This window comes from Phacochoerus africanus, chromosome 1 (genome assembly GCF_016906955.1).
Source record: "Phacochoerus africanus isolate WHEZ1 chromosome 1, ROS_Pafr_v1, whole genome shotgun sequence".
NCBI classification, from domain to species: domain Eukaryota; kingdom Metazoa; phylum Chordata; class Mammalia; order Artiodactyla; family Suidae; genus Phacochoerus; species Phacochoerus africanus.
The window spans coordinates 94,522,213-94,531,960 of NC_062544.1; positions in this window are offsets into that span (position 1 = coordinate 94,522,213).

The following is a 9,748-nucleotide window of genomic DNA, read 5'->3' on the forward strand; positions in this document are numbered from 1 at the left end:
ATTAAAAGATCTAGATATAGACTTGATATAGAATATAACCCAGTTATAACTATTACCAATGAATGATCAATTGAAAGTAATGTATTTTTTTGGGCTGTGCCCACGGTATTCAGAAGTTCCCAGGCCAAGGATCAAAACCTCACCACAGCAACAGCCCTTGGCATAGCAATGACAACACTGGATCCTTAACCACTAGGCTACCAAGGAACTCCAGTAATGTATTAAAAATTAACAATAAAATGATTAGAAGGAAATAGACTACAATGCTAATAGTTATCATTGCTGGGTAGTAGGATTATGGGGTTTTTTTAAATTTAAAATTTCTTTATAGGTTTCTAAAAACTTCTACTATGAATAAAGTCTTTTTCTAGGGTCTTTTTCTAGGGTCGCATCCTTGGCACATGGGTGTTCCCAGGCTAGGGGGCAAATTGGAGCTGAAGCCGCCAGCCTACGCCACAGCCACAGTCACAGCCACGCCAGATCTGAGTCACATCTGTGACCTGCACCACAGCTCACAGCAACGCCAGATCCTTAACCCACTGAGCAAGGCCAGGGATCGAACCCGAAACCTCATGGTTCCTAGCCGGATTTGTTAACCACTGAGCCACGACGGGAACTCCCTCCTTTTATATTTAGAAAAACATTATAAGCATTATTTTTAAGGCAAAATAGTCTAAAATACCAATGGAAATTTTATGTTTCACAATAAGAATATTCCAAACTTAAATGGCACTTTTGAAGAGCCAAACACGGATTTCCCGTCATGGCGCAGTGGAAACAAATCTGACTAGGAACCATGAGGTTTCGGATTCCATCCCTGACCTCAGTGGGCTAAGGATCCGGCGTTGCCTTGAGCTGTGGTGTAGGTTGCAGAGACGGCTCAGATATGGCGTTGCTGTAGCTGGGGTGTAGGCTGGCAGCTGTAGCTCCGATTTGACCCCTGGCCAGGGAACCTCCATATGCTGTGGTTACAGCCCTAAAAAACAAATAAAAATAAAATAAAAAGGCGAACACATGAATTGTAATTGAAACTAAACAGTGTAATGGTAGCATAATGATATTCATAACCTGTTAAGGGGGACCACTTCACTCATCGAGGCCAAGTCAGAAAATGAATGGGTTAAACTAAAACCTGCCATGAAGACTGCTGGAGGGGTCCAAAAGGAGAAGGTTGTTAAATTCTTAAAGTGAATCTTCTCAATGGCATCTATTCTGGATAAGAAAGGTTTTTGTTTTTGTTTTTGTTTTTAAGGAAGGGAAAGAAAACTGCCGGAGCTTCAGAACGTCTCATGTCTAGGAAACTAAACCCAGTTGCTAAAGTAGCTCATCGCCTAGCAACCTAATGAGGGCTTCATAAAAGTGGCATTTAAGTCCATAGGTCACCAGCATCAGCAAACACAAATTTGAATTGGAGGTTTGCTGCTACTTATTATAGCAAATCTTCAAAGACCTGCCAAATAATCCTTCTTTAGAATGAAAGCTTCTAAAATTACTGCCTAGTTGGAAGCTAGAGTTTTGGTCTTTATTTTAAATTCTATTAGGTGAGGGTTTTCCGCATTTGCTTGTTCATAGGGCTTGTCTGGGGGTACATGTGAAATATATGGAAGTCTCTAGAGATTATGATTCAGCAGATCTGTGATGGGGCCAAGGAATCTGTAATTTTAACAAGGTCCCTAGATGATTGCTATGACCAGCAATATTTGAGAAATATTATTATAAATTTTCATTTCTTTACTAGCGCTTCTTGCTAGTTCTAATTATATGCTGTCCTTATCTGTTTGATACTCTTGTTTAACACATCCCTCTACCACCAAACTGCAGGTTCCATGAGAACAGAAATGGTATCTATCCATTCCTGCACCTCTAGGGGCCATTATGGTATCTGGCACATACAATCAGGAGCTGAGTAGCTATTTCTCAGATAATCAATCAGTGAGTCACAATTTCATTCCTTGTATCTCATAGATCACTTTAAGTCTGGGTCATCCTCAAGCATGGAGGAGAAACACTGCCTCTGGAAAGAATCTGTTAGAATCTGGCAGGGAAGGGCTGTTTGTTCCCTTAAGGAGAGTGCCCATGAGAAACTGGAAGCATATTGCAAAAGAGGAGATGATGACTGCCAGACACACTAAGACGTCAAATTCATAGTGAAAACAAACATCCTGTCCATATCTACCTATTTATCTAGATAATACCTATTACTTAGGCAAGCACATTGCATGCTGATCTGATATGGAAAAAAAAAAATACAAGCTTAACTTCCTGACTCCTTTGAAGCCACTCTGGGGAAATCGATAGCCAGGCAGGTCAAGGGCTAGTATAACCAAATAAGGGTTCACTTTCTTCTAATATTTAGACTCACCGAGAACTATAAAGGCAAAGAACATTATAGAAATCCCTCCAAGGAGTTCCCCTGAAGCTTAGTGGGTTAAGGACCTGGAGTTGTCACTGCGGAGGCTTGGGGTACTGCTGTGGCGCCAGTTTCATCCCTGGCCCGGGAACTTCCACATGCTACTGGGTGGAGCCAAAAAAAGAAAAGAAATCTTTCAAAAAAAAACATAAAATATATCATAGGCTACCATGAAAGTACAGTAAACCATTCCATACCCAGCCAATGAGCAGATGTTTATAAAATGCTCACTTGTCAGGACATTAATTCTGGAGAGTGAGCTTCATGGAGTTCTCTTGCTGTAGCTCATCTCCTCTACTACCTCCAGCAGCGCCAGCTGTACTGTCCACAGAGATGGCACCTCTGCCCTCATTCTGGGCCATCACACCTAGAGAAGCCTATTACTACAGCGACCTGGGCTTCAGGTGACTGACGTCACTAGTGCTTCCCACCCTTGACCCCTGGCCAAGCCTAAATATACTCACCTGTCAAAAAGGGGGAGGGGAGATTGTCAGCAGGTGAATTGTCCCTGGGCACAATCTCACCAGCCATCTGTTTTTGTAAACAAAGTTTTATTGGAACTCAGTCACGCCCATTCATTGGTCTAAGGGTGATTTTAGCATTATAGCAATAGACTTGGGTAGCTGTGACAGAGATCACCCCTGCCCCCAGCAAAGCCTTAAATATCTACCGTCTGGCCAATTAGAGAAAGTTTTCTTACACCTGGCCTGGATACCTGAGGGCCAGATCACAGTTATTATTGTAATAAAATTCTCTTGTGATATTGACCATTCACCAGGCAGTAGTCTAAGGTCTTTGCATGTATTAATTCATTTAGTCCTCACAATCCTTTGAGGAAACTACGGTACCAAGAGTTCAAGAGTTATCTTAGACAGCTAACAAAGGCCAGCCTAAACAGGAGATGTATGGTAAAATAAATAGGTTATTAGGGGATTCCAAAATGATGAACAAAATCATCATTTGTAAACAAATCATGATGGATATTTTAAGAACAATGCAATCAATCATGCAAGTTATTACTAATGACCACATTTTGATCAGTTGCAGATTTCTTTTGTGTATGGGATTAGATGAAAAAATAATGTTTAAGAAAATAAAAAAAGAAAATAGAAATTACCAAAAAAAAAGTTTCTTTAAAAAATTATTACTCCAGAATTTCTATATTTAAAGTAGAATTTATACCTTGGGATACTCTTCATTTATTAAGAGTAATTCAAAATGTCTTGGAAACTTATATTTAGAAATTATCTTCAGAACCACATAGGAAGCCCAATAATTTTGATTTATGGTTCCATAGTGATATTGTTTTGATTTATGGTTCCATATTATTATTGATATTACTTCATTTTATGTAATTTTCTTTTCCTTCTTTTTTTTTGGTCTTTTTGCCATTTCTTGGGCCGCTCCCGTGGCATATGGAGGTTCCCAGGCTAGGGGTCCAATCGGAGCTGTAGCCACCAGCCTACGCCAGAGCCACAGCAACGCAGGATCTGAGCCATGTCTGCAACCTACACCACAGCTCACGGCAACGCCAGATCCTTAACCCACTGAGCAAGGCCAGGGACCGAACCCGCAACCTCATGGTTCTTAGTCGGATTCGTTAACCACTGAGCCACAACAGGAACTCCTTTTTCTTTTTTTTTTTTTGTTCTTTTTGCCTTTTTCTTGAGCCGCTCCTGTGGCCTATGGAGGTTCCCAGGCTAGGGGTCTAATCTGAGCTTTAGCCACCGGCCTACACCAGAGCCACAGCAATGCAAGATCTGAGCTGCGTCTTCGACCCACACCACAGCTCACGGCAACGCCAGATCCTCAACCCACTGAGCAAGGCCAGGGATCGAACCCGCAACCTCATGGTTCCTAGTCAGACTCATTAACCACTGTGCCACGACAGGAACTCCTATGTAATTTTCTTTACCAGATATGACCCCCAGAGACTTTTGGCTTCTTTGGAAAAGTAAATCCACCCCAAAGCAATTCTAAGGATAGATTTTCCATAGCTTTATCTGAATAGTTCACTGCTATACATCAGAGCCTGGCACAGTAAGTGCTCAAAAAATATTTGTTGACCACATGGTGACTTCCTCAAAAAGAAGTTCCAGAAATGTTACAGGAAATTACAACTATAGGAAAATCCATTAAGGTGGTTGCTTTGAAGACACATGCATTTGGTTCATCAAGTTGTTTTTATTCATCTATTCTCAGTACTCATTGAGAGCTGGGGAGAGCTACATGATTCATGGGGCCTGGTTCAAAACAAAAATGCAGGGGACCTTGTTCAAAAAGCAGGAGAAAAGTGCTTTTTTTTTTTCTTTGTTTTTGACCAAAGCATGCAAAAGTTCCTGGGCCAGGAATTGAACCCATGGCACTGCAGTGACAACACTAGATACTTTATCCACTGAGCCATGAGGGAACAACAAGAAGAGTGCTTTTTTTTTCTTTCTGTGGTCTCCTTCTTGACATGTCATTGTGTCTTTTATTTGCTACCCAGCATCCTGGACCCCTGGACACTCGGGTAATTGTGGAGAGGGATGGTGGAGGGAAATGGGCGAGGAAGAGAGAGTCAGCGCTCAGGGACCAGGTGGGACAAGGCGGGAGCTGAGGCTCCCTCCCCCTGGTGTGTGCCCCATTGCTCCATTGAACTTCATTTACAAAATGTAAATCCAGGAGTCCCCTGGTGGCTCAGCAGGTTAAGGATCTGGCGAGACCACTGCTGTAGCTAGGGCGGCTACTGTAGCGTGGATTCAGTTCCTGGTATGGGAACTTCATCTGCTGTGGGCAGATGAATGTAATATTATCTAGCTACCTGTCTAGCTACCTAGCTATCTAGCTGAGACAAGTGATTAAGCAGTTCAAGGCAGCATGGAAGCATTAAACCGCAAGTGCACAGCTCCCTCCCAGTGTCCTCATGGAGCTGGCCTTCTTGAGAGCTCAGCATGTGCTAGGCCAGGAATGTCCCATGTGAACAAGACAAAGACAAGGCCTGGCCCAGGAACCTCTCTACCTAACAGGAAGAGCAGACAAGGAAAGAGGAAATTACCCTGCAGCATATAGGAGAGTTGATACAGGCAAAGCCCAATAGCTTTGGTCTCAGGGTCAAGGAAGGAGTCCCAAATGCAGAGACTGCCAAGGGAGGCCAATGTTGAGGAGGAATAAAACCAGAGGAAGACTGTCGTCAGAGGAAACAGCACTTGAGAAACTGGGGGTGGAACCCGTGGACCTACACAGGTGGCAGGAGGAGGAACACACAGTTCACAGCTGGCAAGTGGGGAGTGGGGCTTTTTCCATTGTGTTAGGAAGTTCCAACATTTTCTGAGGGCAATGGGAGCCATTTAGAGGAATTTTAAGACAGAGAATGACTGATCAGACCTGTATCACTCAAGTTGCACTGTGAGGAAGAGAGGTTCCAAAGGGCGGGACATTTGGTAGAGGTGAAGCCTGCATTGAGCATGCCACTTTGCAAAGCCTGGACCAGATTAGTTGCAGGCTCTGGCCACTCACTGTTCTGAGATTGGTACCCAGCCGTGAGACCTGAGAATTATTCTGAAACCTGTGACTTAGCTGCACACCCTTCCTTAGAAAAGAACTTACTCTGTAAAGCAAATAGAACAACCCTGAGGGGATGTTATCTGAGCAATACCATGAATGGGCCAGAGGTAAAACATAAAGTCACATTTCATTGCCTTTAAACTACGCAGGGTAGGGAGTTCCCTGGTAGTCTAGTGGTTAGGATGTGGCACTTTCTCCACTGTGGCCGAGGTTTGATTCCTAGTCTGGGAACTGAGTTCCCACATCAAACTGCTGCCAACAAACAAACAAAAACCAGCACGGGCTATGTGTCTATGCTTAATCTTTAGGCCTGTGAACATAGAATAGCGTTGTGTGGTAAAGCTGGGGAGGCGGGATCCCAACACAACACATTCAATTTGCCCTATAACTTTCTCTCTTTCTTTTTCTTTTTAGAGCTGCACCTGCGACATTTGGAAGCTAGGGGTTCAATCGAAGCAGCATCTATGATCTACACCACAGCTTTCGGCAATGCCTGATCCTTAACCCAGTGAGCAAGGCCAGCAATTGAAACCGCATCCTCATGGACACCATGTCGGTTTCTTAACTGAATCAAAATGGGAACTCCTGCCCTAAAATTTTCTGAGTACATGAAATGTCTACTGTATTTTAGCAATCCCTAGCTTGTCTGTCCGTTTCAATAGAAGTGGTGTCTAGGAGTTCCCTGGTGGCCTATTGGTTAAGGATCTGATGTTGTCTCTGCTTCAGCTCTGGTTGCTGCTGTGGTATGGGTTCAATTCCTGGCCCAGGAACTTCTCAATGCTGAGGGCATGGCCAAGAAGAAAAGTGACATCTAGTTTCAAAAGTAATTTTGCAATTGTGAATCTGATTTGCTGAGTGGTTTGGCCAGAGCTTTGTAAGGGATACCAGAGCTGGTCAGAGGTGCTTGCTGGGTAGGCAGAACTGTGGGCCTTTGTACACACTTAAAGATTAGGAAGTACAGGAGTTCCCAAGATGGCTCAGTGGTAACAAACCCAACTAGTATCCATGAAGATGCAGGTTCGATCCCTGGCCTCCTTCAGTGGGTTAAGGATCTGGCATTGCTGTGACTTTGGTGTAGGTCACAGACTTGGCTCAGATATGGTGTTGCTGTGGCTGTGGTGTAGGCTGGCAGCTGCAGTGCCAATTTGACCCTAGCCTGGGAATATCCATATGCCGCAGGTGCGGCCCTAAAAAAAACAAAACAAAACAAAAAGATTAGGAAGTACAGCTCTCACAATCTCTTTTCTGACCATAACAAGGTTATCATTTGACTTGAGAAAGCCAGAGGAATCAATTGAGAGCAGAATTTTTTAAAACTACTAAAAAATAGGGTATGAAATATAAGGGTAATAAGATTTACTGGGCCAAGGAAGATCACCACTCATGCTCTTATAAGATCTCAGAGCACAGTTTCATTTCCTGTTGGCTTATTTTGAATCACTTTCATGCCTTCCATGTTGAGTACCAATAATCTCCATGAGAAATAGGAACATGGCCTACTCCCTCTCATAATGTACCTAAAGTACATCAGAGATTTGTTAAATCAGGAGTTCTGTGGCAGCTCAGTGGCTTAAGGCTCTAGCATTGTCGCTAAAGTGGTGTGGGTCACTGTTGTGCCTCGGGTTCGATCCCTAACCTGGGAATTTTGTATGCTTCAGGCACAGCCAAAAAAAAAAGATTTTTTAAATCAATGAATGAATTAAACAGCTTGCTCATATCCCAGATAATATGATCCTGGCAAGTTTTTAACAGAATATATTTTTAGGGAGGTTTCCTTGGTGAAGATGTGAGAGGATGTTTGGGACCAGGATGTTTCTCGTTCATGCTCTGTGGCTGGTCCTGGGAGCCCCAGCACTGCCCTTCAGCTCTGACTGGGAGGAGGGGGTGACCCTGACCACACAGTGGTCATCTGAGTCAAGGCTATCAAACCAGCCCCTCAGGAAGTGAGCCGATTAAATGCTATTTCCTCAGATATGAGGTTAAAAAACAAAATTGAGTCGAAGACTCAAAACATTGTAGATCCTTACATTTCCTAAAGCGGTGCAAATAACTGATGTCCAGTGATAAAAACAAATGAGGAGCATGGGAACCACTTTCTCGTTCTTCCCCGGAGGCTTTGTCTCCCCTCTCATGCCTTTTACAAGGTGACGTTAAGATCAGCAGAAGGTCTTCTCTCTTTTCTTTCCCCTTTTGTTGGGTGGTAAATACCAGCTGGAGCTTTGTGAGCAATGAGTAATGCAATCTGGCACAGGACCAAGGTAACTGCCACCTGAAAACTTTCCACTCTGCTATTATTCTCCAACTCAGGAGTCTTCTGGTCCACACGGAGGAAACGGCCCATGTGAATGCTCATTCACAGAACTTTTCCTATAGCACAAGTGCCTGGTTAGGCTCCAGTCAACCCTCTCCACTCATGCCCAAAGATTTTTAATATCACATTGGTTTCCTCTTGTTTCTCAGCACACAGCCAGCTCTCTATCCCCTGGCTACGAATTGACCCATTCCCGGGGATGGAAACCAATTCTCATATCCTAACAAGAAAAATATGTTTACGACCATCCATGGAGCAGTGGCCTCCTTGACAGGTCCCTGTGCACACCCCTGGGCTTTATTTGCAGGCTTCCAACAGTCTGTCTCTGTCCCTGTCCCCCAGGCGTTTCCTTAAGCCCAGGGAGACTGCTCCCCTATGCACAATGCAGGGCTGAGGTTGAGAGAACAGCCCTTACCAGGCACCAAGAGCACTGGCGACTCTTATCCGATTCCCTGCCCCTTGGCCAAGATCTTTCTCCAGTGTGTTTAAGCTCCTGACACATCTTTAATGGGCTGCGTTCTCTGTCCCTACATCATGCTGCCACTGCCAACCTAGCATCCCGTTAATCATAAAATACAAGCTATTTAACAAATATAAAAATAAAAATACTAAGGAGTTATTGCACAGAGGGTTAAGGATCCGGCGTGTCACTGCGTGGCCCCGGGGTCAATCCCTGACCTGGGAACTTCTGCAGGCCACCAGCACAGCACAAATGGATGAATGAATGAATGAATAACAATAAAAATACTGAGACACATACATTAAATAAATAAATAAATAAATAAATAAATAAATAAATAAATAAAATAAAAGGAAAACTTCCCAATAAACTCCTAGTTCTTGAATCTTTGTCTCAGGTCAGCCTCTGGGGAAACCCAAAGCCAGATGATCAGCTGGCTCCTCTCCAAATTCTTATATAAATTCCAAATTCAAATGTCCATAATTTTATTTGATTAAAAAAAATTTTTAAGTGGATTTCATTCATTTTTTAATTCTTTAAAATTTTTATAGAGAATGAGTGTGAATGTCCATAATTTAAAAATTAGCCATAGGATGATCAAAACTTGACAATTCAGAGACAGACTCAGACTGAGGTTAGCTTTAAGTTCCTCCACTTACAGCATCAGTATTCATCAAACTTGCTTTTTCGTGCTCAGACAGGGTTCTTATGGCTGAATGAACTTTGCTAGTAAATAGTTTAACAAAATGCATTTCCAATCATCTTGATGTGCTTTGAAGGTTATGGCACAGGCCTCTGAATCATGATTCACAGGTGTTTTCCGAAACTCTAATTCTGTTGTACCAAGTGACCTTGGCCATTTTAGTGCCTGTATTCCATGGGAATGTGATGTGCTGTGAAATCAGAGTTAGCGGCTAGTCCACATAAACTTTATTTTTTATTTCATTTGATTTTTTTTTCATTTCATTTTGGCTGTGGCAGGCGGTGGCTTGATGTAAGATCTCAGTTCCCAGACGAAGGA